Source organism: Pinus tabuliformis, chromosome Q (genome assembly GCF_031772625.1).
Source record: "Pinus tabuliformis cultivar Carrire ecotype Pingquan chromosome Q, CPIR1, whole genome shotgun sequence".
In the NCBI taxonomy this organism is placed as follows: domain Eukaryota; kingdom Viridiplantae; phylum Streptophyta; class Pinopsida; order Pinales; family Pinaceae; genus Pinus; species Pinus tabuliformis.
Window position 1 is genome coordinate 497,950,073 of NC_142296.1, and position 27,760 is coordinate 497,977,832.

Sequence of the window (27,760 nt, forward strand, 5' to 3'; positions counted from 1 at the left end):
TTTTAGCTATGTATCTGGTTATCATGTTTTTTTGACAGCAACTTGTGTCACACAACTCAATGGGCAGCCAAATTTTGGAAATCCTAAATCAGCTAAAATAACTCCTATATATTACATCATGCTTTTTCTTTCTGAAAAAAAAGTATCCTTATCTGTCCCCGAATTCTGCGGGGCGTCCACTATGGGCAGAGGCGTCCATTACTTTTCTCCCCGAGCTTTAGTGATGATAGAAGTACAAGGATATTTCAATAGTCAACCTTCACTACTGCTTCTCAAACTTGAAAGATCCTTCACTCATGTTTTCAATAGTCAAACTGTTTTCGGATTCTACCGACAATTTAGAACAATTCTGCCCGTGCCAAACCCCACGCGTCCACCCTTTCCAACATATCGTCTTTTCCACACTACAAATTTTCAAAGGTGGTAGATAATAACAAAAATTGATTTGATGTAACGTGAATCAATAATAATAATATTATATATACTATGAAAACTGAAAAGCACGTTTTGCTGAACGTTTCACTTATTACATATAAGAAAATACTTTTAAAAATTAAAATATTTAACGGTTTATCAATATGAATCCAATATATTTTCATAATTTTTTTGGTATAGTTATTTATTTTTTCATTCACATTTTTTATTACCGTTTAATTAAAATTTCACACACCATTATTTTTTATAATATTTATAATGTTAACATTAATATTTATAAATTATTTAATTTATATAATTATACTAATAATATTTTCATAAATTTATTTAATTTTACGATAATTCTTATGTTAAATGGATGATTTACATTTAATTGTAAAAATACATAGTTAATTTCATTACATATCAAATATTAAGTAATCATTTCTTAATAAATATAATTGTGAATATTAATTAAAATTTTGAAATCTAAAAAGTATTACACCATAGCCCTTTTTCTTAGAAGTTGCAAGAAAAATGTTGCGCCTGACACAATTTCAAGACAAGGGTAAAGATAAATTGAGTGAAGTCTAAAGAAAATACTATGTCTCCAAGCCTTATTATTACATTCAAATAGTTATATTTGATAATGTTACAAAGATTTCAAAGTAGAAATGGTCGTCAAAAACTCAAATGAAGTTTTTGTTAATATGCTGGCTCAAATTTAGGAGACCCACATAGAGAATGTCGATATATATAACCTTAGAACTAATTTAGGACCTGACACTAAGCATTTTAGCCCAAACACCTACTTGTTGAAAACTAGATTACTCCGAGCAGATTTACCAGATGTACAATTTGACCCCAATACAGATAATAAATGTTGAAATTGCCCTTTTTTGGAAAGAATATTACAGATAATAAATTTAATGAGGAGTTCATTATGGACGCCAAAGAAAAAATATAAATTTCCTATGAGGTCTGTTTGAAAACCCTAGTCATATATCCAAGGTATACTTTCTAATGTCAACTTACTTAAACCACTATTTCGGACTGTGATTTCACTTATGGTAGTTATTTTTGGATGTCGTGACGATTCCAAGATGAATGAGCTTATATTTATGTGCTTAAGAAAAATAATAGTAAGCACTAAGGACATTAGAATTAATTTCCTAGGTTACTTAGATCGAAGTATTTATTTAGAACTCAATGAAACTTTGTATTTCCATTTATTTAGACATTGTACATATCTAGTACATTTAGTATTGTTTAATTATCTTGATTACTTTATTAGTGCATGATTATTAGAATCGCTAAAGGATAAAAATGGGAACGAAAACGAAATTGATAGGTGGACCGTAACGTTATACCTAGGAAAAATATCAAAGGGTTATTCTAAATATATAGATTATTTTTCATTTTACCTTCAAGTTAAAATGTTAAAAAATAACCCTCAGAGAATATCAAGAGATTTTATAAGGTTCTTACAGCTGACTAAAGAGACCAACATAGGAGATTGGTATCTGTTTAAAGACTACATTGTTATTAGGATATATGGTTTCAAGGGAGAACTTATCATCTTCCTAAACTTATTACACCCTAGCCCTTTTCCTTAGAAGTTACAAGAAAAATGTTGCATCTAAATGCTCTTCACTTTCTTTCAAAAAGTAAAAAATGAACTAATCATAATACCTTTTGACATATTATCTTTGATGATTATACATAAATTTGTGTTGGATATCATTAAAAGGGACTAGATGTCATATGGATTAGAAAAGGAATATCCTTGAAATATGATCCATTACATTTAATATATGATTTAAAGAAACAGGTAGGATTGTGAACCTATACACATGTGTTAAACCCTGAAATGGAAAAACTGGCTAATATTAACACTTGACTTAAAAATCATGAAAATACAGTTAATGTATAGGCATCCAAGGAAGCTATGCTTGAGGAAGTACAAATGGAAGTTAGCTTAGTTGAAGAGAATCCATCTCATGCAACTTAAGAAACATGTCAACTTATTGGGCATATAACAGATAATATGGGTGGAATATCTCAATTGAGTTCACTGAAGAGAAAATCAAGTGAAGTAAACCCTGATGAGGAAAATAACATCGTGTAAGGAAAAAGGGATGATGATGAAGATACTACCTTCCAAAGGGACAATGAAAAATTATATAAGCATGTGCAAAATGTGTTGAAGGAAATGTGACCCAAGAACTCTAGAAGTCAAGCAGTAACAATTGCTACTAGTGTAAATGTAGAGAAACTTCCAAAGGGATAGTTAAAGAGATAATGAAAATTCCCAAAAAGGCTGAGGTTACAAAAGGAATTGGAGGTAAAGAAATAGCTTCATACATAGTTCCTAGATTTCTATATACAACTAATGATTCTTAGAAGACTTTCATTCTAGTTGTTATCCAGCCATAAACCAATGCTACAATAGAGTTAATGGGTTCTAGATCTACTTTACTAGCATTTATTTGAACTAAGTCATTGATATAGATATAGTTGAGTGGCAGAAGCACACGTGGGAGGTGGTGGCAAGAGATTATTGATAGTTTGAGTCAACTACTAGAAATAAGAAGTTAAAAACCATTTTGACTAGAGTTGAAGCATAACTAAACAATTCTAAGGTGGCAGATAAACCAAAGAAAACAATATTAAGGATCTAGAAGATAAAAGAATCAATTTTTTAGGTTTTCCAATGTTAGGTCCCTATAATACTAGTGTATCCCATTATTTTTATTGTTAGTGTAGCTCGCTTATCATTATTGTTGTGCCCATTGTCACACGGAATAAGTCGATCTTGCGGACAAGATAGACCTTCCTAGAATCTAAAGAAGACCTAATGACAAGCAAACCAACCAGACACTATCTTTCTCTAAATATGCTTTGATAAACAATGGTAAACAAGTGTTTTTAGGGCCTACCTTAGGTCCAACGCAAGCTTGTGGATGCCCTCGCTCCTTTGATCCAAATGAGCTCCTTTTCGCGAATCTGCAAACACAAACAAGGCAAACAAATTAAATAGCACCTAAAAAGCCAATTGCATAAAACATATTTAACATGAAAGTCAAGGAGTCCATGAAACAAATAACATAAGATACTTGTTGAGAAAAATGAGTTTGATTGTATTAATTCAAAAGAAGAAGAACTTTACAACCTTTGCCTTGACGCTGTACAAGCTCCTCCCAGGGTCCAGCAAGAAGTCTCCTCTACTTTGACAAGTTTCACTCACTCCCCAATGAAGCCAAAAATATGTGTGATCTCTCCTCTTAAGCTCAACTAGGAAGTCTTGATTTCACCAGCATTTACCCTAAAAAATGTTCAGCTTCTAACCTCTCCAGCAACCAGCCCAATGCCTGTATTTATAGTGCAATGGAGGGAGGTTACTAGGTCCTCCTTCAAAGGGATAAAGCCCTCCTTCAAAGGGATAGCTCCTCTCATCAAGGGATTAGCTCCTTCTCTTTTGGGATGCATGAACCACCTCAGAGCGAACAATCCACGTCAAAATTCCTTCTAGAAAACTCTAGAATTAACCCAAAGTGAGTTTTTTAAGATAAAACTTGCGCCTTTTGACTTTCACAGGGGTCCGCACCTACACCGTTAGGGACAGAGCGGGCAGGTCCGCAGCTTTTGTACACAGAAGGTGCGGGACCGCAGGTGACAGTGAGAGAAAGTGCGGAACCAGAGTTACATTGATTTTTAATGTCTTTCTCTCATTTCCAAAGCTTGATTTGAAGAGCTGAGGTCTGAGACTTGCTTAGGAGGACAGTACAAGTGATGATAGACCCATACTGACTGCAAATAATCATGGTGACGATATTTTTGTGTAACAGATTGCCCCTAAAGTGCGAAGTCTGTAGTAGATGAGGATTTCTTATCATTTAGGAAGAGTGAAGTACTTTATCATTTCGAGGATCATCTTGTGGAGAGCCCGGTTGGAACCTGTAAAAACATTCAATGCAAGATATATATATGAGATCATATCATCGCTGAGGTAGGCATTCCCATACTCAGATCAAAACTGACTAGAAAACTAACTACTGCTCTGATACAGGAATGATCTTGTAAAACATCACAAGTATAGACTCATGTGGACACAGTATGGACGCAGCCATCTGTTTATGAATAGTCCATTATATAATGAATACAAAATTCCTCGCAGCCTGGATTGTGGAAACTAGATCCAGGGTCTTCATTTCTACTTCCCGAAACAGTACGATTCTATCCATGCGAATGAATGTGTTGATGTCGAACATGGTAGAAACCACTTGATTACCAGTCAATGATGTAAACTGTTAACAAGTGTGAGAGAAACCACCAGTGATGTCAATGGCTCTCAAAGTACCCAGTACAATCCATGAGATGCGAATAAATGTGTTGATGTCGAACATGTCACGGAATCCTTTGATCGAAAGTCAATGATGTAAACTGTCGTCAAAGGCGAGAAACCTGCCATTGAGGCATGCAGATCTCAAGGTACTGACGATTTCTAGATCATCTTTCTAGATAATGAGCTGATGTCGATAGAAAGCGATCCGTCGTAGGCAAGCCCACAACACGAAATCATAGATCAAGTTGAAGAAATTTAGTTGCAAGGACTGACTCAGGGATGGTCAAGATGGATGACAGATATTTTGCAGATGAATGGCTTATTGGCAGTGACCTCTTGAACACATAACGACACGACAGATGGTTTGGTGACAATTGACCCAAAGTTAATACCCAGAAACCGCTGAAGACTTTCAATGTGGTTTGATCAACTGTTAGGCAAAGGATTTCCCAACCCAGGTGAATAAAAGTGTCGTGTTCAAGAGTGGTTACAAAGTATGACAAACAGGCTCATTTTTCTCTCTTTTCCCCCACCATTTCTGGCAAGTACCTCTTTATTTTTGACAAGCTTGAGGAGGATAACATTTGCTTGATTATAAGCTCATCCTTCGGATGAGTCCAACTTAGTTTAAATTCGAACCCTAAGAAGGAGTGGTTCGTTCCTGTTTGTAATTGAACAGGTCCTTTACTGTGAAATTTTAACGAGTCCAGTATAGGAGAAACTCGGCGTTTTTCAATTTTAGAGAGTCTGAAAAAACTTAAGAAGACTCCAGGGTTGACCTTTTTCGTAAATTTGTGTCTCCCAAGCCCGAAAAAGTATAAAATAATACTTGAGAGAACCGCTTGATCTTTTACGACCAAGGAGTACTTTTCGTTATTAGTGCCCTTGACCCGAAAAAGTAAAAAAGCGATCAATGACACGTCGTTTTATAACCAATATCGAATTTGAAACGACAAAAATCCGGCAATCTTTTCATGTTTTTACGGTCGGAAAAGAGCTGTAAGTGGACCGTCTTTTAATTCCGTTTTAACGAGTTTAAAAGAAAAACTCGGCAATCTTTTCATGTTTCAGGAGTCAGAAAAGAGCTTAAAGATGACTCTACATGTTTTTTCGTCGAAAATGATAGATTTCGCCTGAATAATCCTTTATTCTGCACAAAAACACAAACATTACTCATACCTGTTTGAAATGGATAAAAATGTCGCAAAAATACCTTTTCAAAGTGAAACATAAACAAATTTGCAATTTATTTACTCAAAAAACTTATAAAAAGGGCCTTTGTCAATTCATTTTTACCGTTTGAGTTTGGGTGAGAAAATAGTGCTTTTGCTCAGAAAACTTCCCGTGAAGATTGCGGAAAATCCAACCGTCGGAATCGAACGCCGTCTTCTCCAGGTAATCCACATCATCCCACTCTTCATTTTTAACCGTTTCATTTTTTGTTTTAGTCATTTATTTCATTTTTGGGAGGGTTTTTAGGCATAAAACCCGCGCGCGGGGCCCGCAGGTTTACCACTGCTGGCCTGCGGACCCCGACTTTTTCTCCATTGGGAAAAAGCTCGGGGTCCGCACCTTCCATGTAGACAAAGTGCGGTCCCACGCACTGTGTCTAACCCGGAGGGTGCGGTCCCCGCCGCAAGGGTTTTTAACCCAAAAATTCTCAAAAATGGACCAAACAAAATAATTTCTAGCAATTTAATTTATCCTTATACTTGATGCAGAGAGTACATCATGCTAGATTGGCGTGAACGAGAGCATGAGGACGTGGATGCTGCCGCATGGAATCATCAGCCTTCACTTGATGCTTTGAGGGCGTGCGGCTTGTACAAATTCTGGGCCATTCCTGGCATGAGGGCTCAGGTGGATTTCTTACAGTGGATGGTTGACAGATGGAGCATACAGGACCAGTGCTTCTTCATTGGCGGCCACCAGCTCGAAATCGAGCTGGCGGACATATATTTCTTGACTGGTTTGCCTAAGAGAGGCGAAGACTTGACTCTGTTTGGGGCTAGGGCAGGTGGCCAGTCTGTCGATAGCCTCCGGCTAGAGTACTGCAACAGCCAGGCTAGAGACAAAGGGATAGACATAAAGACCATATCCCGTCCTGAGCTCATGGTGATTGCGTTTACTGTCACCAGACTTTGCGGAGCTGCCGCATTACATATTGCCACCGGATCCCAGATGCGTATGGCAGTTGATTGCTTTCGAGGCACCATCTTCAACTGGTGCGATGCTGTGTTGGCCAATGTGAAAGGCCAACTGACCAGGGCCAAGAACGGACGACTAAAGACCTTTGGTTATGGGGCTTTGGTCGTGAGTTTTGGCCTGGAGAGGGTTCCTATGCTGATCCCGCAGCACCTTACTGTTGGAGCTGGGCTTCCTCGAGAGCCCAAACTGATGCGATGGGTCGCAGTTATGGCCCGTCACCCGGACGAGAGGACAGAGGTTGCTCGATTCAAACCTGAGTATTTCCAATGGCTGGAAAACCAGGTCTTTTCTATTCAGGACTTCCCTTACGCTGGGATAGATTTTCGTGGTGACCCAGACATGGTTCTTCCACCAGGAGAGCAGTGGGATGAGTCAGGTAAAATCCTTTTCAACATTTTTCCTATTTTAATTTTTTTTATTTTTTCCATCGTCTCAAAACTGATAGTAAAAATTTCAAATGCAGATGTGGGTCCACAGCGACCAGCCGCTCTCCGGCCTTACGAGAGGAAGCAACCAGTTGCACCCGCGCCAGCCCCACAGGACGAATCAGCAGAGGTTTTGGCCGAGTTGGAGGGTCATCTCGAGCGCTTGACAGGAGATATTCCTGAGACCACTATAGACGACATTCCTCGTCGACTTCAGCGCTATGTGATTGGGGTCCCGGGACCTTTTAGGAGGTTCCTTTGCAAGGTGGCCCGTGCAGTGGTTTCTTATAGAGATCATCACCAGTGATAGGATGATCGCCTATTGTGGGCACATGTGACATTTTTGTTTTTTGTACTTATCATTTTTGCCGATCATAAGGTGTTTTTCAACCTATGATCGAGGACGATGTATTTTTTGACACACTCCTATATATATATCACTATTACCGGCTTATCTTGTAAATCATGTTATGGAATGGTTTTAAATTTACATGTATGATTATTGCAAATGTCTATTTAACATTCGAGAAGCAATTGCATCTGCTAATGTATTTAAAGATCTTGGAATATGCTGATATTCAATATAATCAAATTCACGTTCCAAGAGACGCACTCTCAAAAATAATCTTAATAACACTGGATTTCTAATGGCATACACTCTATTAAGCTGTAATACAACGAGTTCAGAATCTAACCTCACTATCAAACTCCGAATCCCAAATGAAATAGATTCAGATAATAACTCAATCACTGCACTATACTCGGCAATGTTGTTCGTTGTTTGACCGAGGCTTACCCCATGCATAGATACTAACTCGTCAGAGGGCGAATAGATAACCCAAGCTGCGGAAGAGATGTTCCGTGTATTACGACAAGCACCATCAGCGAAACCAATGTATGTTTGGAGAGGCATCGACATCTGCAATATCAAGAGTAAAACCAAGATAAGCAGGAATAATGACGAAAAAACACTCTCTAAGCTAAGCACACTGTTTAAACTAAAACACACCAGCTAGAAAGAAAAACTATCCTAACTAAAAATCTCCATACCCATTCTTTTAAGCATAATACCTCTTCAAGTAAAGGCCATTTCTGGGTTTACCCAAAGAGTCCCCGTCAAAGTCTACCAATTCATAGGCCCCTTTGGCTAGCTTTCGCTTGACAACATAGGGACCATGCCACATAGGAACGAATTTTCCAGCGCCTAATTTATCATTAGCTTGATCATAAACTAAGACTAGATCTCCTTCCGAAAAATTTCGAGGGGTCACATTTCGATCATACTGAGCTTTCATGCGTTTTGCGTGAGTCTCGATCGCCAATGCAGCATCACGTCGATTCTCATCTAATTGAGCCAAGTATAACAAACGCTTTTCCTCTTCGGAAGTGGCTGGAAGTAACTCGATGGCCATTTGCAGTGACGGGATTTCGCATTCAATGGGTAACACAGCTTCCAAACCATAGACTAGTTGGAAAGGAGTGAACCCTGTTGATGTTTTTACTGAAGTTCGGTACGCCCAAAGCGCTGAAAATAGCATGTTGTGCCAATTCGACCGATGAATCCCAATGATTCGTCGGATCATGATAACTAAAACTTTGTTGATGGATTCAACCAGACCATTCGCTTGTGGATAATAAGGGGTTGAACTATCGTGACGTAAACCAAGCTGGCCTGTAAGTTCGGTCATCATAACGTTTCGAAAATGACGCCCATGATCAGTGATTATCGCTTGTGGGACACCAAACCTAGCAATTATATGATTGAACACGAAAATTGCAGCTGTCTTGCCGTCTGCCTCAAATGTAGGCATCGCCTCGGCCCACTTAGTAAAATAATCTACCGCAAGGATGATATACGCATGCCCCCCGCCGAGTGAGGGTTACATGTAATAAAATCGATACCCCATTTGGCAAAAGGACCAACGACAATTATAGGGTGGAGAGGAGCAGGTGGAGCGCGCATCTTACGATAAAAAATTTGGCAGTTGTGGCATTTTCGGACCGCCGTAATACAATCTTTAAATAAAGACGGCCAGAAGTAGCCAGCGCGCAATATCTTTTGGGCTGTGGCATACCCAGACATATGACCGCCACACGCTCCAGAGTGACAGTCATTTAGAACCCTTTCAGCTTCCTCGTGAGTTAAGCAACGTCGAAAAACAGAGTCCGCCCCACGGCGATAAAGAGTATCTCCAATAATCCTGAATTGTTGGGACTGGAATCGAATTTTTCGACGTTCTGACCTTGAAATTTCTGGCCGAAAGGATTGGGTCTGGAGATAAACGATGATATCCCCATACCACGGATCTAAAGTGCTGATTAGAAACAAGGATTCGTCCGCAATGGGCTCCTCCGCCACAGTTTCCGTGTCAGCACGCGGGAAGTCACACATTAACTCCGCAAAAACTAAAGATTTCTTAGACTTAGATTTCTCAAATTCCAAGTCGAACTCCTGCAGGATAACGATCCATTTAGAGTACTTGCCCCCTAGCAATTGCTTGGTCAAAATGTAGATCATAGGGTTGCAATCCGAAATTACTGTAGTTTTACGTAGTAAAATGTAGTGACGAAAACGTTGGACAGCTTGAACAGCTGCCAATGCCAATTTCTCCACATGTGAGTATTTTAGCTCAGTTGGATTTAAAGTTCGACTAAGGTAATATATCACATGTTCAGTTCCGAATTCATCTTCCTGAACTAAGACCATTCCAATGGTGGAATGAGAGGCGGCGAGATACAAGAAGTAATCCTGGTTGTAGTTGGGAGGATGCAACAACGGTGCATGGGTCAACGCGTGTTTGAGTGCATCAAAAGATTTCTGAGCTATCTCATCCCAATAGAATGGAGTATTCTGTTTCAACAACCGGGTAAAACCCTTTGTAACCTCGGCGTAGTTAGGAATGAATCGTCGTAAAAAGTTTGCTTTCCCTTGCAAACTTTGGAGTTGGCGAAGACTCGAAGGAGGAGGCAATTTGATGATAGCTTCGACCTTCGAGGGATCAACGCGAATGCCGGCTTTCGAAACTACAAACCCCAGCAATCGACCCGTTTCTATACAGAAGACACATTTGTGTGGGTTCAACCGAATACGATAATGCCTACACCTCATAAAGATTGCTCGTAAATGGACGAGGTGATCAGCTCGATGTAATGAATGAGCAGGCAAGTCATCGAGATAGGGTTGCACAATGTGCTTGATGTCATGAAACGCATAAGACATCGCCCTTTGAAAAGTTGCTCCGGCATTCTTAAGCCCAAAAGGTAACTTGCAATAAGCAAATGTCCCCCATGGACAAATGAAAGCCGTTTTTGGTTGATCGGCAGGTAGAATATTGATTTGATTGTATCCGGAAAAACCGTCCATGAAGGAGAATATTTCGCTGCCGGCACAATCATCAATGATTTGATCGATATAGGGAGTTGGGTAATTGTCCTTTGGACAGGCTCGATTAATGTCCCTATAGTCGATGCATATTCTTATTGTTCCCTGCTTTTTGTTAACCGGAACAATATTCGATACCCAATCCGTTAACGGGATCGGATAAATGAAACCTGCTTTCAATAATTTTTCAACTTCTGCTTTAATTGCAGCAGCTTTTCGTGGGTGAATCTGACGCAAACGTTGCCGGACGGGTTTAGCGTCCGGGTAAGTCTTGATCTCATGAACAACAATCGCGGGATCAATTCCTGGCATTTCCTCATAGGACCAGGCAAACACGTCGCGGAATTCTTGAAATAGGGCCTTATATATTGAATTTCGTCATCTGTACACGAGGCACCTATATGAATGTTCTCAACAATTCCGGGCTTAACCGAAATGTCAATAGGAATAGTTCGAGAGATGTTTCCCAAATTTAACTCTGAATCGGGATGTTTCATTGGATTCTGAGGTTCCTTGACATATTCAGTTGTAAAAATTGATGAGAAATCATTTTCAAAACGATCATCCTCAGGTAAAAACGAAGATCTGTGATGGAGATCTTCCCATGGTAAATCATCTACACATAGGATTTCACGAATTTGCTCATCAGAGTGAACAAGTTCAGAAAACGTGGTTAAATCCGAGGTTGATGTGAAAAGTGATTCCTCACGGACCACATTCATTAAGTCATTTTCGGTTGAAGATGGGTCGGCAAAACGACTGCACGGCTTCATAGGCAATTTCATATGGACTCAAAGGCATGGCATTACCAAATGAGTCTATCTCAGATTCAGAAGGAATGATCCAAGGATCATCATAAACAATGGTGTCTGATGTAATCATATGAATGGTTGCAAATGAAGACGATGCGTTGATTGGAGGAAAAGGAAAAGTTCCCAGTAAACCGCATCTTTAACTAGTCCTACTCCAACATCCTTATATGGGATAGTCGTTTTACCAACATGCTGAATACTCTCCGAAGAGGCTGGGTCGGATGAAAAGTAAGCCAGCTGGTCTATTGTTACGATCTTTCCATTATGTGGAAACTTTATTACTCGAAAGACCGATGAAACGACCGCTGTCATAGCGTAAGACCAACTTCGACCCAAGAGAAGGTTGTAATCTAGAGGGGCATCAACCACCTCCACATCTAGACTAACGGTTTTTCCTTCAACCCCTATAGGCAAATCCTGTAGAATGCCAAAAGGATGAAACCCACGGCCATCAAAGGCCTTTAGAATCGTCGGGGATTGATTTAGCGAAGGAGAACCAAGCGATCTCCAACACTGTATCGACATAATACACGTTGAGGCTCCCTCATCAATTACAGTCCGATGAATAGGCCTGTTTTTGACTATCACTGGAATCTGGAAAGCCATTTGATGAGGCAAACGCGGTGTACTATTTTCTAGATCGAAAATTATTAGGTTCGGGTCCTGAACATCAACAGCTCCTATAGCCGACAAAAGTAATTTACGTTGTGCTGGACATGATTGCAGCACTTCCAAAGCCGACATTGCTGAGGGTGAAACAGCTAAATCCTCAACAATGTTATAATTCTGAGCCGCTCTCGCATGTGGATTGAAAGCTGACTTTCGAAGTATACCCTTGGCGGGCGGTTTGATTACCAAGTCTGGATTAGGTTTCTCGATCTGTAGTGGATCGGAACCGGGAGCTGAGGTTGATGGATTAGAATGAGAAGATTCTGCTTCTTTACCATCAACAGGACTTTTACTACCATAATCTTGCGATCGAGTCGCAATCCTAACATGGGACATCATCAGTATGGGTTCTTCATTGGCACTCGAGGATGAACCTATCATCTTACTGTCTTGAGCTGGAAAAGGATCCTTCAAAACAGCAGGAGTTTGGGAACCCTTGACAATCTTCGCAACCTCTGCACGATGAGGGCAGTCTCTTGTAAAATGTTCATCGTCACAAATGAGACAAGGATAACGAGGTTTGCGCTTTTCATCATTGGATTCCGCCTTTTCAGGTTTCTCCTTTGAACTTTTGTCCGTTTTATTCTTCTTCTTTCCTTTCTTCTTCCCACCGGATTTTGATTTGGCTGTAGATGACTCTACAACGTGAATATCGGCGGAAATCTCTGCAGAAGAATCTCCTGTTGGGGAATCAGGCAAGGTTATGATAGGAGAAGAATTCTTGGAAGACTTCTTCTTACTTTTAGTGTTAACCGTGCCAATCATACCATCAGCGGCATGAGATCCCGAAGGAGCTGCAGCGATTTGATTTTGCTTGGGAAGATCGGGGATTTTTTCGTGTAACGTACCTGACTGAGTATAGACCAAGTCAAGGTACTGTGCTTGAGCAATTACTTGCTCCTCAGTAACAACTCCGGCTTTAGCAACATCTTCAGTGATCTTTGGCAACAAAGATTTTACAAACCACTCAGCCAAGATCTGATCCGGAATAAATACCTTCACTAAACGTCGTCGACGTCTCCACTCATGAATATGATCTGAAATGTAAGTGGATGTCGATTGTTTTAGCGAAGTTAACAATTCCGTGCCATTGTCATATCGGACTGGCAACTGAAAATGAGTTAAAAACGAGGTAGCTAACTGACTAAAATTATAAAAAGTGCCTCGCGGTAACTCAATGTACCACTTGGCCGCGAGACCAATTAGAGTGCGCTGGAAAAGTCTAAGACGGATTGAATCATCTGAAATGGAGTTAGACGCACACCAGAGGTGGTAAGTCATCACATGGTTCGACGGGTCCTCTCCTGATTTACCTTCGAACTTGGGAATGTCACTGGGCAACTTATTCGGCATTGGCGGCCAAAACGGAAGATAATTAATGGGATCGTTCGTTAGGCGCGACAAGTCAGGTAAGTCCAAAGTTGCGATAAACGGTAACTGCCGATTAGGATCCCTAAAACTCTGGGTCATGAGACCAGCCCCAGGAGGAGGATATCCAGGATAACTAGGAATAGGAATCGCGTTTGGGATATTGTATCCTCCCGGAAAACCAGGATTAACCGGACCGTACTGGGGTTGTTGAGGTTGTTGATAAGTGTACCCAGGGTACGGTTGATACTGATAGACTGGCTGCTGCACAGCAGGACCGAATTGGTACTGTCCCTGGTACGGTTGATAAGTGAATTGTGGTTGACTTGTGACAACCGTACTTAAACCAGGTTGTCCTACAGGCATCTGAACCGAAGTTTGAATCGTAGATCCAGACGGTGGTAAAGATGTCTGAGGAGTAGATACAGGAACAGTAGAAACCGGAGCTGTCGATACTCCAGAAGTAGGTGGGGTAGATTGAACAGATGTTGCGGCAGTTGTAGCAGTCGTTTGAGGCGGAGTACGAGGTGTACTAGGCCCAGGCTGAGAAACTACCGAAGGTACAGAAGTTTGAATGTTAGACTGGACTGGTTGCTGGGGTGTACCAGAAACTAAGGGTTGTCCAGTTTGAGATGACAACTGTACACTTGGCTGCAACACCTGTTGGGTTTGCGATGGATCCCACACTATATTCATTCCGGGGTACTGACCCATAACAGGTTGAGAATACTGAGGACCATAACCGGGTTGAGGGTAGGATTGATAATTGAAAGGTACATTTCCCGTTCCTTGAACATACGTTTGACCTTGGGGTGGTTGGAAACCTTGGTTCGAGTATTGACCTTGGGGTTGATACCCTTGAGGCACATACTGATACTGGGGTTGACCTTGAGGTATAAATTGATACTGGGGTTGACCTTGGGGTACATATTGAGTCTGGGGTTGACCTTGAGGAACGTACTGTCCCGTAGGTATGTACTGTCCTTGAGGTTGCCCCCCAGATGCAAATTGTGTACCTTGAGGTTGCCCCCCAGGCGTTAATTGAGGCTGCCCCCCAGGCGGTAACTGGCCACCTTGAGGTTGAGGATTGGGAATAGAACCTGACATCATAAGAATGTCTTCTACGCTCAACGGCTTAGTACCATTGCTTCCAGTTAATAACCCTTGCTCAATGGGTTGAGGAGATGCTCCCAAAAAAGTACCAGAAAGTGACTGATACCCAGAGGGAACAGAAGGACCGCCGTACAAAAAGGATTCAGGCGATTGAGTAAACATGGATGACTGTCCTGACATATTTACGGGAGTATAAAAACCTCTAGGTGTTGGGTGATAAGGAGCACGAGGTGGTGAAAAACTTAACCCTGAGTTTTCTAAAAAATTAGTCAAAGAAAGATACCAAGAACTGCTCCTAGGTGGACTGTAAAAAATTGATTCACGCTCCCTTAGTTCAATAACAGGTTGATTTTCAGGGATAGGGATGCCTACTTCTTCTTCCGGAGCAAGTTCTTCAATAGCAATAAGTCCAGAAGGAAGATCTTGGGTGATTACTCTTTCTACCCTAGGTGAACCAGGACCACTAGAAGTTGGAGAAACAAACCCCGATGTCGGAGTAGCAGCAAATTCACTTTCAGGCTCGGATATTTCAGGTTCCTCACCTATATCACTAGTAGATGAAAAGCTACCAGCAATTTCGGAAACAGACACTGACTGTGGATTATAATCTGCTACTAACGGTTGAAAATCAGGATGTACTATCAAAGAAGATTCTCCTTCTTCAGGTGACCCAACTCTACTGTCTCTAGGAGTTACGAGGACTTTCAAGCCTTCAAGCTGGCTCGGTACTTCCTCAGGAGGTTGGCCCCGAAGTCTACGGGACTTCCTCAGTAACTCAGCCACGTTTACAAACTCAGGAGACTGGCCCCGAAGTCTACGGGACTGCCTTGGTAATTCAGCCACAGTTAAAAACTTTTAACTACTTCACACGCAAACAAAGTAAAATCTCAATGAAAACCACCTAAAGTCTCTAAAGAACCAAACAAATTTGAATCACACGCCTAAAGAATCTAGGAGATCAAACACACACAAACAGTAACTTTCCGTACTGAAAACACTAGTTGGTGATGAAATCCAACGTCGCAGAGTTCAATACAGAAATGGCGGTTGGAACAGTTACCCCGGCAACCTGCTTAATGAATAGACTGGCACAAGTTCCTCCACTTAACCGTCTCGAGTGAAGAGAACCCCCCAGAAAATCCAAGTGAGTCTAGCCGACGTCTGCTCCAGGTACAGTGGGATCTTCCCACCACTGTCACCTCAGGAAGAGTCCTAAAGAATATGGCCACTAAGGTTACCAACTGAGACAAATACACCTGGGGGAACAGTCTACGATCCGATACGCACGCAAGGGCAGAGTAGCAAGCTCAATCCCCTTGAAGGCTCCTTGACATAATCCAAGGTTTACCAACAAGTGACCCCAGGCTCCTCGACAATGGTTAATCCGAGGTTTACCATTTTTAATACGTGAATATCTGGCGTCGTTCCCAATGAGGAAGGATTGATTCCCACACTGGTTCGGACACGATCTCGTGCTTCTCCTTTAAGAGGAGCTTTCCCAGAGCATAAATGCAACAATTGGATTTCTTCCCTACCACAAGATACAACTACTTGTTTGTTTTTACTGTCTTGGAGAGTTAATTACTCTCCTACTCCAAGACACTAGCCTAAGCTAAGTTGGTGTATCAGAGCCCTAGAAATAAAAATGTTACTAGGTGAATTTTACTTTAAGCGTTAATTTTAGTGGTTTTTGTTTAAGTCAAAAGGTGCGGAGATGAAACTCGTGGTATGAAGACTCGACTCAAAATCACTAAAAATGCACCTAAGATGATTTAAACAATCTTTTTCTCTTCGATGAACTTCTAAACTAAGAAAGAGTTTGAGAATGCAAATACTTTGTAAACACAAATCTTTCTCAATCAAACAAATTAAAAGAAGAGCTTTTTCCTTTCCAAAGCACTCAAAACGAGACAACTAGTTATTTCACAAAAATTTCCCTTTTTCGTTTCAAAGCACTCAAACACTACAAAACAAACTTTTTTCCAAAAGAGATTTTTATATTTTTTTAATAAAACACTCAAAACTATGAAAATGACTAACTTTGAGATCTACAAATTATAAAAACCTATTTGAAGTCAAAGCCTACTAAAATCTTTTTTAAGGATGTTTTACTTAGCTAGATGTAAGCTAAGGAACAATTTATGCAGAATCACAAATAAGTCAAGAACAACCAATTTTGTTTTCTTTTTGAAAATGAAAATCCAAACTTTTAAACACAAGCTTTTCGAAGTTTTGTAAAGAGAAAACTCAAAGCGGATTCCTCAAACAAGGGGAGATTTCATAAATGGTCAGACTCATAAGAAGGCTGGTAGACACTAAGGTGATCTGAAGTCCCTACAGCTTCTAAGCTCAGAGCCACTACACAACCAAAATGAAAAACAAACCCAACAAGCAAAACTCCTAGGAATTTCACCTAAAACCCTAACACTAACGAAATCAATCCAAGGAAAGCTTCTGACAAGTTATATGCAGGTCTGGGCAGTGGATAACAATTTCTAAACACAAACTAAGCTGATTAACAGAGGAAATCTTAGGGTTTTCAAAATTTTGACAGGGTCCACAGGCCCACAGTTGACACAGGTGCGGTCCCGCTCTGTGCTAAAAGCCAAGCTGCGGGTAGGTACGCACTGTGTCAAACGGCTAGGGTGCGATCCTCTCCCAAAGCTATGAAAAATGAAAAATAACCCTGGATCTACAAACTCTACCCAATTTTACACACAACAAGCCAAAAACAGAAACAAAAATACAGTTTCTCAGGTCAAAGTACAAACAAGGAAAACAATCAATTCCCCAGCGGAGTCGCCATTTTGTCACACGGAATAAGTCGATCTTGCGGACAAGATAGACCTTCCTAGAATCTAAAGAAGACCTAATGACAAGCAAACCAACCAGACACTATCTTTCTCTAAATATGCTTTGATAAACAATGGTAAACAAGTGTTTTTAGGGCCTACCTTAGGTCCAACGCGAGCTTGTGGATGCCCTCGCTCCTTTGATCCAAATGAGCTCCTTTTCGCGAATCTGCAAACACAAACAAGGAAAACAAATTAAATAGCACCTGAAAAGCCAATTGCATAAAACATATTTAACATGAAAGTCAAGGAGTCCATGAAACAAATAACATAAGATACTTGTTGAGAAAAATGAGTTTGATTGTATTAATTCAAAAGAAGAAGAACTTTACAACCTTTGCTTTGACGCTGTACAAGCTCCTCCCAGGGTCCAGCAAGAAGTCTCCTCTACTTTGACAAGTTTCACTCACTCCCCAATGAAGCCAAAAAGATGTGTGATCTCTCCTCTTAAGCTCAACTAGGAAGTCTTGATTTCACCAGCATTTACCCTAAAAAATGTTCAGCTTCTAACCTCTCCAGCAACCAGCCCAATGCCTGTATTTATAGTGCAATGGAGGGAGGTTACTAGGTCCTCCTTCAAAGGGATAAAGCCCTCCTTCAAAGGGATAGCTCCTCTCATCAAGGGATTAGCTCCTTCTCTTTTGGGATGCATGAACCACCTCAGAGCGAACAATCCACGTCAAAATTCCTTCTAGAAAACTCTAGAATTAACCCAAAGTGAGTTTTTTAAGATAAAACTTGCGCCTTTTGACTTTCATAGGGGTCCGCACCTACACCGTTAGGGACCTGAAATAAAGAATAAATAAGACTCTGACCTTGCTGCCTTTGATCCAGCAGCCAAGGATGCACTTTACTTAGGCTTTTTCACTCGTTAGGTAACAACATGAACTCCCTCTCCTCGTATGGTGGGTGTCGCAGAGCGGGAAGGTCCGCAGATTTTGTACACAGAAGGTGCGGGACCGCAGGTGACAGTGAGAGAAAGTGCGGAACCAGAGTTACATTGATTTTTAATGTCTTTCTCTCATTTCCAAAGCTTGATTTGAAGAGCTGAGGTCTGAGACTTGCTTAGGAGGACAGTACAAGTGATGATAGACCCATACTGACTGCAAATAATCATGGTGACGATATTTTTGTGTAACACCCATGTAGCCCCCCTATTTTTATTGTTGTTCCCTATAGAAGCCCACTAGTGTTATTGTTGTGCCCTTACATTATTATTGTTATGTAGCCTCTAATTATATTGTGACCCCTTAGAGTCCTATTTATACAAAGGAGGTCTTGTCATTTGTATCATCCAATAATTTTTCATTTATGTGATCTAAACGAGGTTTACCCTTCAAAGAGGCTATTTCTCAAGTCATTGATCTATCTTTTCTTCTATTTTGTGAGCTAGTTTCATAACATTTGTATCAGAGCTTTGGATTTTAGGGTTCATTGCTTCAAATGGTCATCTTGGTATTTTTTCTATAAATTGTTTTCTACAAGGCCTCAGAAGCTGAAATTTCGACTGAATGGATCCAAAATATTGGTGAAGTTTGTGTAAAAATTTCAGATCTTGGTTCACTATATTTTCTAAGATATTGTCCAAAGAATTTAGGGTGTTTTCAAGCTCCAGAATTCAATATCAAAAAAATGACCTAGGGAAAATAGTTATAACTTCTGCGTTGAGCATCGGATTTTAATTTCATAAAATGTGGCTGAAATTACATAAACTTTGGGTTTTCATATATCCTTTTCAAGGCTGAAGGTAAAAAAAGTGATATGTGGCACTCTGTACAAGTTCGCTCTACTGAACGAGTCTATAATTAGGTCAACGTGGGATATTGGACATAAGATTTTCTTGAAGAATCCAATCTTGGTTAGAATTATGGCATTGGAAAGAAGACTCAGAGGGATACCACGGGACGAAATTTGAGACCTTGGAGATCCGAAATTACATATATAAAGCAATTTCAATATTGAGCTCCTAAAAAGAAAGAAAAATGTGTGTATTTGTTAACATTTTCCATAACTTTTGTTTGAAAAATCAGTTTGAAGTGATTCAAAGGGCATAATGAAGCATAGATATCATTGTTTGATTCCAAAATGGCTCAAAAAAAATGGACACACCTAGTAAGCAACTAGAAATGTCTATGATGACGCGTGAAGAAGAGGAAGAAATACAACATGATATATCAAAATTATGAGACCAAGTGCAACAAATTTCACTCTCGGAAAGAGTAACCAAAAATGTATTGGAAGATAAGATGGATGGTTTAAAATACGACATGGAAGTAATGATGAATACCAAGATAGAAGGTTGAAGGAAGGTTTGACAAGGTACTCCATGAAAATCATGATGATGACAAAAGGAATACAAATTATGATTTTAGAGACTCCAATGGTGAGTTGAAGACTAACCAAATTCCAAATATTGATATGAGGAAATTTTATGGCAAGGATTCGGTAACATGGATACTATAGATGGAGAAATTCTTTAATTTACATGGTGTGCCTCACACACAAAAAGTACGCATTACATATTTATATTTAGAACAAAATTAGTTTGTGTGGTATCGATGGCTTTGTTCTCGTAAATTAATTGTCACTTGGAAAAAATTTGTGGAAGAATTGGTAGCACATTACGAGGATATAAAGAGAAATAATTTCTTTATCCAATTGATAAATCTCAAACAAAAGGGTTCAATGGCAGAGCACATTGAGGACTTCCAAAGATTGAATATCAAGGTAAATGATATTCCAAAGGAGCATAATATTGATATATTCATAGGGAATTTAAAGGATAACATCCAACATGAGGTTCCCCTTTGGGAACCTAATTCATTAGAGAAGGCATTCAAGATGGCAAGAAAATTTGAAATAAAAATTATGGAAACAAGGAAGTCTACCACTCATAACTATAAATATGGAAGTGTTGTTGCTCCTAGCCTTCCAAAACCTACAAGGTTGGCACCACAAAAATTGGAGGAAAAAAGAGAAAAAGGGCTTTGTTACAATTGTGATAGAAAATACACTAAAGGTCATAAGTGTGTTGAGAAGAAATTATTTTATATTGATTGTGAAGAGGAGGAAAAAAAGAACAAGAAACATCAAAGGAAGAGGATATACATTAGGAACCAACCCAGAAAAAGAAGAAATTAATCCAACCATATCTTGTAATGAATTGGAAGGAATTACCACTCCTCAAACTCTCAGGATAGAAGGATATATCAAGAATAAAAATGTAATAGTTCTAATTAATTTGGGTAGTACCCATAAGTTTATTCATTGTAACATAGCAAAGGAATTGAATTGATTTCTATATCGAGTTCCAGGGTGTCAATTGATGGTTACAAATGAAGGCACTATATATTGCTCTGAAAAGTTCCATAATATCAAGCTAACCATGTGGGAATATTATTGAATAGGCCAATGCTTTTCATTCCAATGGGTGGCACTAATGTTGTACTAGGAGTCCAATGGTTACAATCTTTGGGGACAATATATTTTAATTTTCAAGAATTTTTCTTGAATTTTTTTGGGAAGGAAAGGAAACTGAATTAGGGGTATTACAGGGAAACCAGGGAAAATAATCAGCTCTAATGGCATGAATTTTTTTGAAGAAAGAAAAACATGGTGTAATTTCACAATTATGCTCACTAGAGGTTCAAACATCGAAAACATCTATTTCTCCAGATCTCCAAAAGGACTTGGACAATAATTATAAGGTATCTGAGACTTCTAAAGGCCTCCCACCTATTCAAGGTTATGATCACACTATTCACTTGATTCCAGGAAGTGTCCCTCTAAACATCAGGCCCAACAGATATCCCTATGCCCAAAAGAGTGAAATTGAATGTATGGTTGTAGAAATGTTAGAGGCTCATATTATTCAACCTAGTCAAAGTTCCTTCTCTGCTCCGTGGATTAGAAAAGGAATATGGATTAGAAAAGGAATATCCTTGAAATATGATCCATTACATTTAATAAATGATTTAAAGAAACAGGTAGGTTGTGAACCTATACACATGTGTTAAACCCTGAAATGGAAAAACTGGCTAATACTAACACTTGGCTTAAAAATAATGAAAATACAGTTAATGTATAGGCATACAAGGAAGCTATGCTTGAGGAAGTACAAATGGAAGTTAGCTTAGTTGAAGAGAATCCATCTCATGCAACTAAAGAAACATGTCAACTTATTGGGCATGTAACAGATAATATGGGTGGAATATCTCAATTGAGTTCACTGAAGAGAAAATCAAGTGAAGTAAATCCTGATGAAATAACATCGTGAAAGGAAAAATGGATGATGATGAAGACACTATCTTCGAAAGGGATAATGAAAAATTATCTAAGCATGTGAAAAATGTGTTGAAGGAAATGTGACCCAAGAACTCTAGAAGTCAAGCAGTAACAATTGCTACTAGTGTAAATGTAGAGAAACTTCCAAAGTCTAAAGTTAAAAAGATAATGAAAATTCCCAAAAAGGCTGAGGTTACAAAAGGAATTGGAGGTAGAGAAATAGCTTCATACACAATTCCTAGATTTCTATATATAACTAATGATTCTTAGAAGACTTTCATTCTAGCTGTTATCCAGCCATAAACTAATGCTACAATAGAGTTAATGGGTTCTAGATCTACTTTACTAGCCTTTATTTGAACTAAGTCATTGATATAGATATAGTTGAGTGGCAGAAGCACACGTGGGAGGTGGTGGCAAGAGATTATTGATAGTTTGAGTCAACTACTAGAAATAAGAAGTTAAAAACCATTTTGACTAGAGTTGAAGCATAACTAAACAATTCTAAGGTGGCAGATAAACCAAATAAAACAATATTAAGGATCTAGAAGATAAAAGAATCAATTTTTTAGGTTTTCCAATATTAGGTCCCTATAATACTAGTGTATCCCATTATTTTTATTGTTAGCGTAGCTCGCTTATCATTATTTTTGTGCCCATGTAGCCCCCCTATTTTTATTGTTGTGCCCCATAGAAGCCCACTAGTGTTATTGTTGTGCCCTTACATTATTATCGTTATGTAGCCTCTACTTATATTGTGACCCCTTAGAGTCCTATTTATACAAAGGAGGTCTTGTCATTTGTATCAGCCAATAATTTTTCATTTATGTGATGTAAAGGAGGTTTACCCTTCAAAGAGTCTATTTCTCAAGTGATTGATCTATCTTTTCTTCTATTTTGTGAGCTGGTTGCATAAAATTTGTATCAGAGCTTTGGATTTTAGGGTTTCACCACTTCAAATGGTCATCTTGGTATTTTTGCTATAAATTGTTTTCTACAAGGCCTCATAAGCTGAAATTTCGACTGAATGGATCCAAAATATTGGTGAAGTTTGTGTAAAAATTTCAGATCTTGGTTCACTATATTTTTAAGATATTGTCCAAAGAATTTAGGGTGTTTTCAAGCTCCAGAATTCAATCTCAAAAAAATGACCTAGGGAAAATAATTATAAATTTTGCGCTGAGCATCGGATTTTAATTTCATAAAATGTGGCTGAAATTACATAAACTTTGGATTTTCATATATCCTTTTCAAGGCTGAAGGTAAAAAAAGTGATATGTGGCACTCCGTACAAGTTCGCTCTATTGCACGAGTCTATAATTAGGTCAACGTGGGATATTGGACATACGATTTTCTTGAAGAATCCTATCTTGGTTAGAATTATGGCATTGGAAAGAAGACTCAGATGGATACCACAGGATGAAATTTGAGACCTTGGAGATCCAAAATTACATATATAAAGAAATTTCAATATTGAGCTCCTAAAAAGCAAGAAAAATGTGTGTATTTGTTAACATTTTCCATAACTTTTGTTTGAAAAATCAGTTTGAAGTGATTCAAAGGGCATAGTGAAGCATAGATATCATTGTTTAATTCCAAAATAGCTCAAAAAAAAAATGGACACACCTAGTAAGAAACCAGAAATATCTACGATGACGCATGAAGAAGAGGAAGAAATACAACATGATATATCAAAATTATGAGACCAAGTGAAACAAATTTCACTCTCGAAAAGAGTAACCAAAAATGTATTGGAAGATAATATGGATGGTTTGAAGGATGGATTAAAATACGACATGGAAGTAATGATGAATATCAAGATAGAAGGTATGAAGGAAGGTTTGACAAGGTACTCCATGAAAATCATGATGATGACAAAAGGAATACAAATTATGATTTTAGAGACTCCAATGGTGAGTTGAAGACTAACCAAATTCCAAAGATCAATATGAGGAAGTTTTATGGCAAGGATTCGGTAACATGGATACTACAGATGGATCAATTCTTTAATTTACATGGTGTGCCTCACACACAAAAAGTATGCATTACATATTTATATTTAGAACAAAATTAGTTTGTGTGGTATCGATGGCTTTGTTCTCGTAAATTAATTGTCACTTGGAAAAAAATTGTGGAAGAATTGGTAGCACATTATGAGGATATAAAGAGAAATAATTTCTTTATCCAATTGATAAATCTCAAACAAAAGGGTTCAATGGCAGAGCACATTGAGGACTTCCAAAGATTGAATATCAAGGTAAATGATATTCCAAAGGAGCATAATATTGATATATTCATAGGGACTTTAAAGGATAACATCCAACATGAGGTTTGCCTTTGGGAACCTAATTCATTAGAGAAGGCATTCAAGATGGCAAGAAAATTTGAAATAAAAATTATGGAAACAAGGAAGTCTACCACTCATAATTATAAATATGGAAGTGTTGTTGCTCCCAGCCTTCCAAAACCTACAAGGTTGGCACCACAAAAATTGGAGGAAAAAAGAGAAAAAGGGCTTTGTTACAATTGTGATAGAAAATACACTAAGGGTAATAAGTGTGCTGAGAAGAAATTATTTTATATCGATTGTGAAGAGGAGGAAAAAAAAGAACAAGAAACATCAAAGGAAGAGGATATACATTAGAAACCAACCCCAGAAAAAGAAGAAATGAATCCAACCATATCTTGTAATGAATTGGAATGAATTACCATTGCTCAAACTCTCAGGATAGAAGGATATATCAAGAATAAAAATGTAATAGTTTTGATTAATTCGGGTAGTACCCATAATTTTATTCATTGTAACATAGCAAAGGAACTGAATTGATTTCTATTTCGAGTTCCAGAGTGTCAATTGATGGTTGCAAATGGAGGCACTATATATTGCTCTGAAAAGTTCCATAATATCAAGCTAACCATGTGGGAATATTATTGAATAGGCCAATGCTTTTCATTCCAATGGGTGGCACTGATGTTGTACTAGGAGTGTTGGAAATAATACTGAGAGGGGGGGGGGGGGGTGAATCAGTATTATCACATCAATAAAACGTTTTCATTTCCATATTCAGATTCATATATGCTACTTCCACAACTTCTTATGATTCAGTTAGTTGATCCTTAATGAGTGCATTAGAACATTATCAACCATATTAACAGTAAACAGGTGTAGTAAAATAGAACAGATCATCACACATAAGTCACACACATGAACACCATGATATAAGGTGGAAACCCAATGTGGGAGAAAACCACCTGCTGCAAGTCATCTCAATCTTCTTCTTAATAAGAAAATCCTTTTACAATATTTATGTACTGGTGCAGTCTTATACCAGTACGTAGGCTTCTACCTGCAGAGAGCTACAACTCTCTCTCATTCTCCAGTCTCTCCTGGAAGGGAGCTAGAGCCCCCATAGTTCTTGTACTAGCCGATCCATTTACTAGTACGCAGGCTGCTACCTGCTACAATGCTCCAAAGTTTTCAACTGCTACTGGAAGGGAGCTACCACCCCCTTAGCTCTTGTACTAGCTAAGATACTAGTACGTAGGCGCCGACCTACAATCTTCTCTCCTCTAGGTACCACGTTTCATGCATTTTCAGATTGGATACTCCTGAAGCACAACACATAATCTGAAAGGCCACGTTTCATCCAATTTTCATACTGGTCCCATTAATATCATTCAAGCACATAATCAATCAATCTTCTGAATCACCCAAACACTAGATCAATACATATACAAGGATAATATATGTGTTAGCACCCAGATCTAGTCCATCAGCTCACATAAATATGAGTCATTATGATCCTGATCCAATATTAGTTCTCATCCATCAATACTGAAGCTAAACACAATCAACCAAACAGGATATGCAGAATACTAACACCTTTAAATTGTCATCAGAACCCATCAACAACCAGAACCACCTGTGACTTCAAATATCATAGCTCAAATTGTATACGCTACTACAATGAACCAAACCTGCATATATACGCGCTTACACCAAAGCCAACCCACGTACAGATCTATAAATATTCAAACATGACTTGCAGCGATTTCAAACTTAAGTTATACCCAGTTCAGATCATTCAATATACAGATCTAGAATAAGCATAATCAAATATATAGAGATAGTTCATTTCAAACCATTTGATCCCGATCTATCCTTAGATCTTGTTCTCCATCAACCGGTGAGATCCCTCTTTAGCTCAGATCCAGATCTGCACCATAACCCAATCACAGTATTCCAAATCTAGCACTTTATCAGATATTCAATAATTCAGATGATGCTTTGCCAAATGATCTCCTTCCTCTTTTATAGCCTTAGTCCTTTCTCAATACCACGGTCCAAAACCATAGGATCAAAAAACTGTTGGACTAATACCATGAACCAACCATGAAAGTGCATGAGATCAACACTTTTGGATGCAATACCATGGACCAAAACCATAGGATCAAAAACTGTCAGACTAATACCATGAACCAACCATGAAAATGCGTGAGATCAACACTTTTGGATGCAATACCATGGACCAAAACCATAGGATCAAAAACTGTCGGGCTAATACCATGAACCAACCATGAAAGTGTGTGAACTTTTCTCTCGCATGAAGGGAACTTTTCTCTGCATGAAAGTGCGTAAACTTTTCTCTACATGAAATAAACTTTTCTCTGCATAAAAGTGCGTGAACATTTCTCTACATGAAATAAACTCTTCTCTGCATAAAAGTGCGTGAACTTTTCTCTACATGAAATAAACTTTTCTCTGCATAAAAGTGCGTGAACGTTTCTCTACATGGAATAAACTTTTCTCTGCATAAAAGTGCGTGAACTTTTCTCTACATGGAATAAACTTTTCTTTGCATAAAAGTGCGTGAACGTTTCTCTACATGGAATAAACTTTTCTCTGCATAAAAGTGCGTGAACTTTTCTCTACATGAAGGAAACTTTGTTGCACTATAATTTATCAAATAAATTTGCTGCACCATAATTTATCATTTGTGTGATTTGCCATCAAGGACAACACTTGTCTCATAATGCCAACAATCTCCCCCTTTGCACTTGTCATACTGAGAATTGTCATCTGATATCTCTTCCATAGATTCATCTAGATATATATAAGTGAGTTGATCTTCTACGAGTTGGTTGCCATCAAGTACAACACATGCATCATAATGCCAACAATCTCCCCCTTTGGACTTGATGGCAACAATACCAAATCACTCTCCCCCTTTGACATCAAGGGCAAAGGGTGGACCAAGATATTCTCTTCCTTTGCTGTCCATACTCCCCCTGAGTGCCTGTTGAAATTTCTGAATGAGCTCCCCCTTTGTATATGCCAAGGTGTACCAATCTGTCCATGCTCCCCTTGAGTACATGTTGAAGTCTCTGCTCTGCTGAAGTGTGTTGTTCATGCTCCCCCTGACTATAAGCAAGGTCTGCAAAAAGATGTTTTACAAGAAGAACATGACTCTATCATAAATGACCTTCCTATCACCAAGGACTCATACATACATCCATTTCCCAACCAAGTGGGGATATACTAGAATTGACTCATCCAACCAAGTGGGGATACATCAAAAGTTTACACATGATAAAACAAGAACATTACATCTTCATCCCAGGCATAGTGGGGAAACCAAGATAGGCCGTTACATGACCTTGACACCAAAAAAAGAGATACATGACATAGAGATGAAATATCTAGAGCAAGACTTATGAAAGTCACCAATAATTGATAGCAGTAGCATCTGTCAAACACTTTTCAGATCAGCAACCATGCTCTCCTTCTGTTCTCCTTCTGCACCTGTTCTAACCAAAACAGCTTGTGTACACGAACCAAGAGCTTCTAAGGTAATGCCAACAATGCATTATTAGAAGTTAATCTGCTC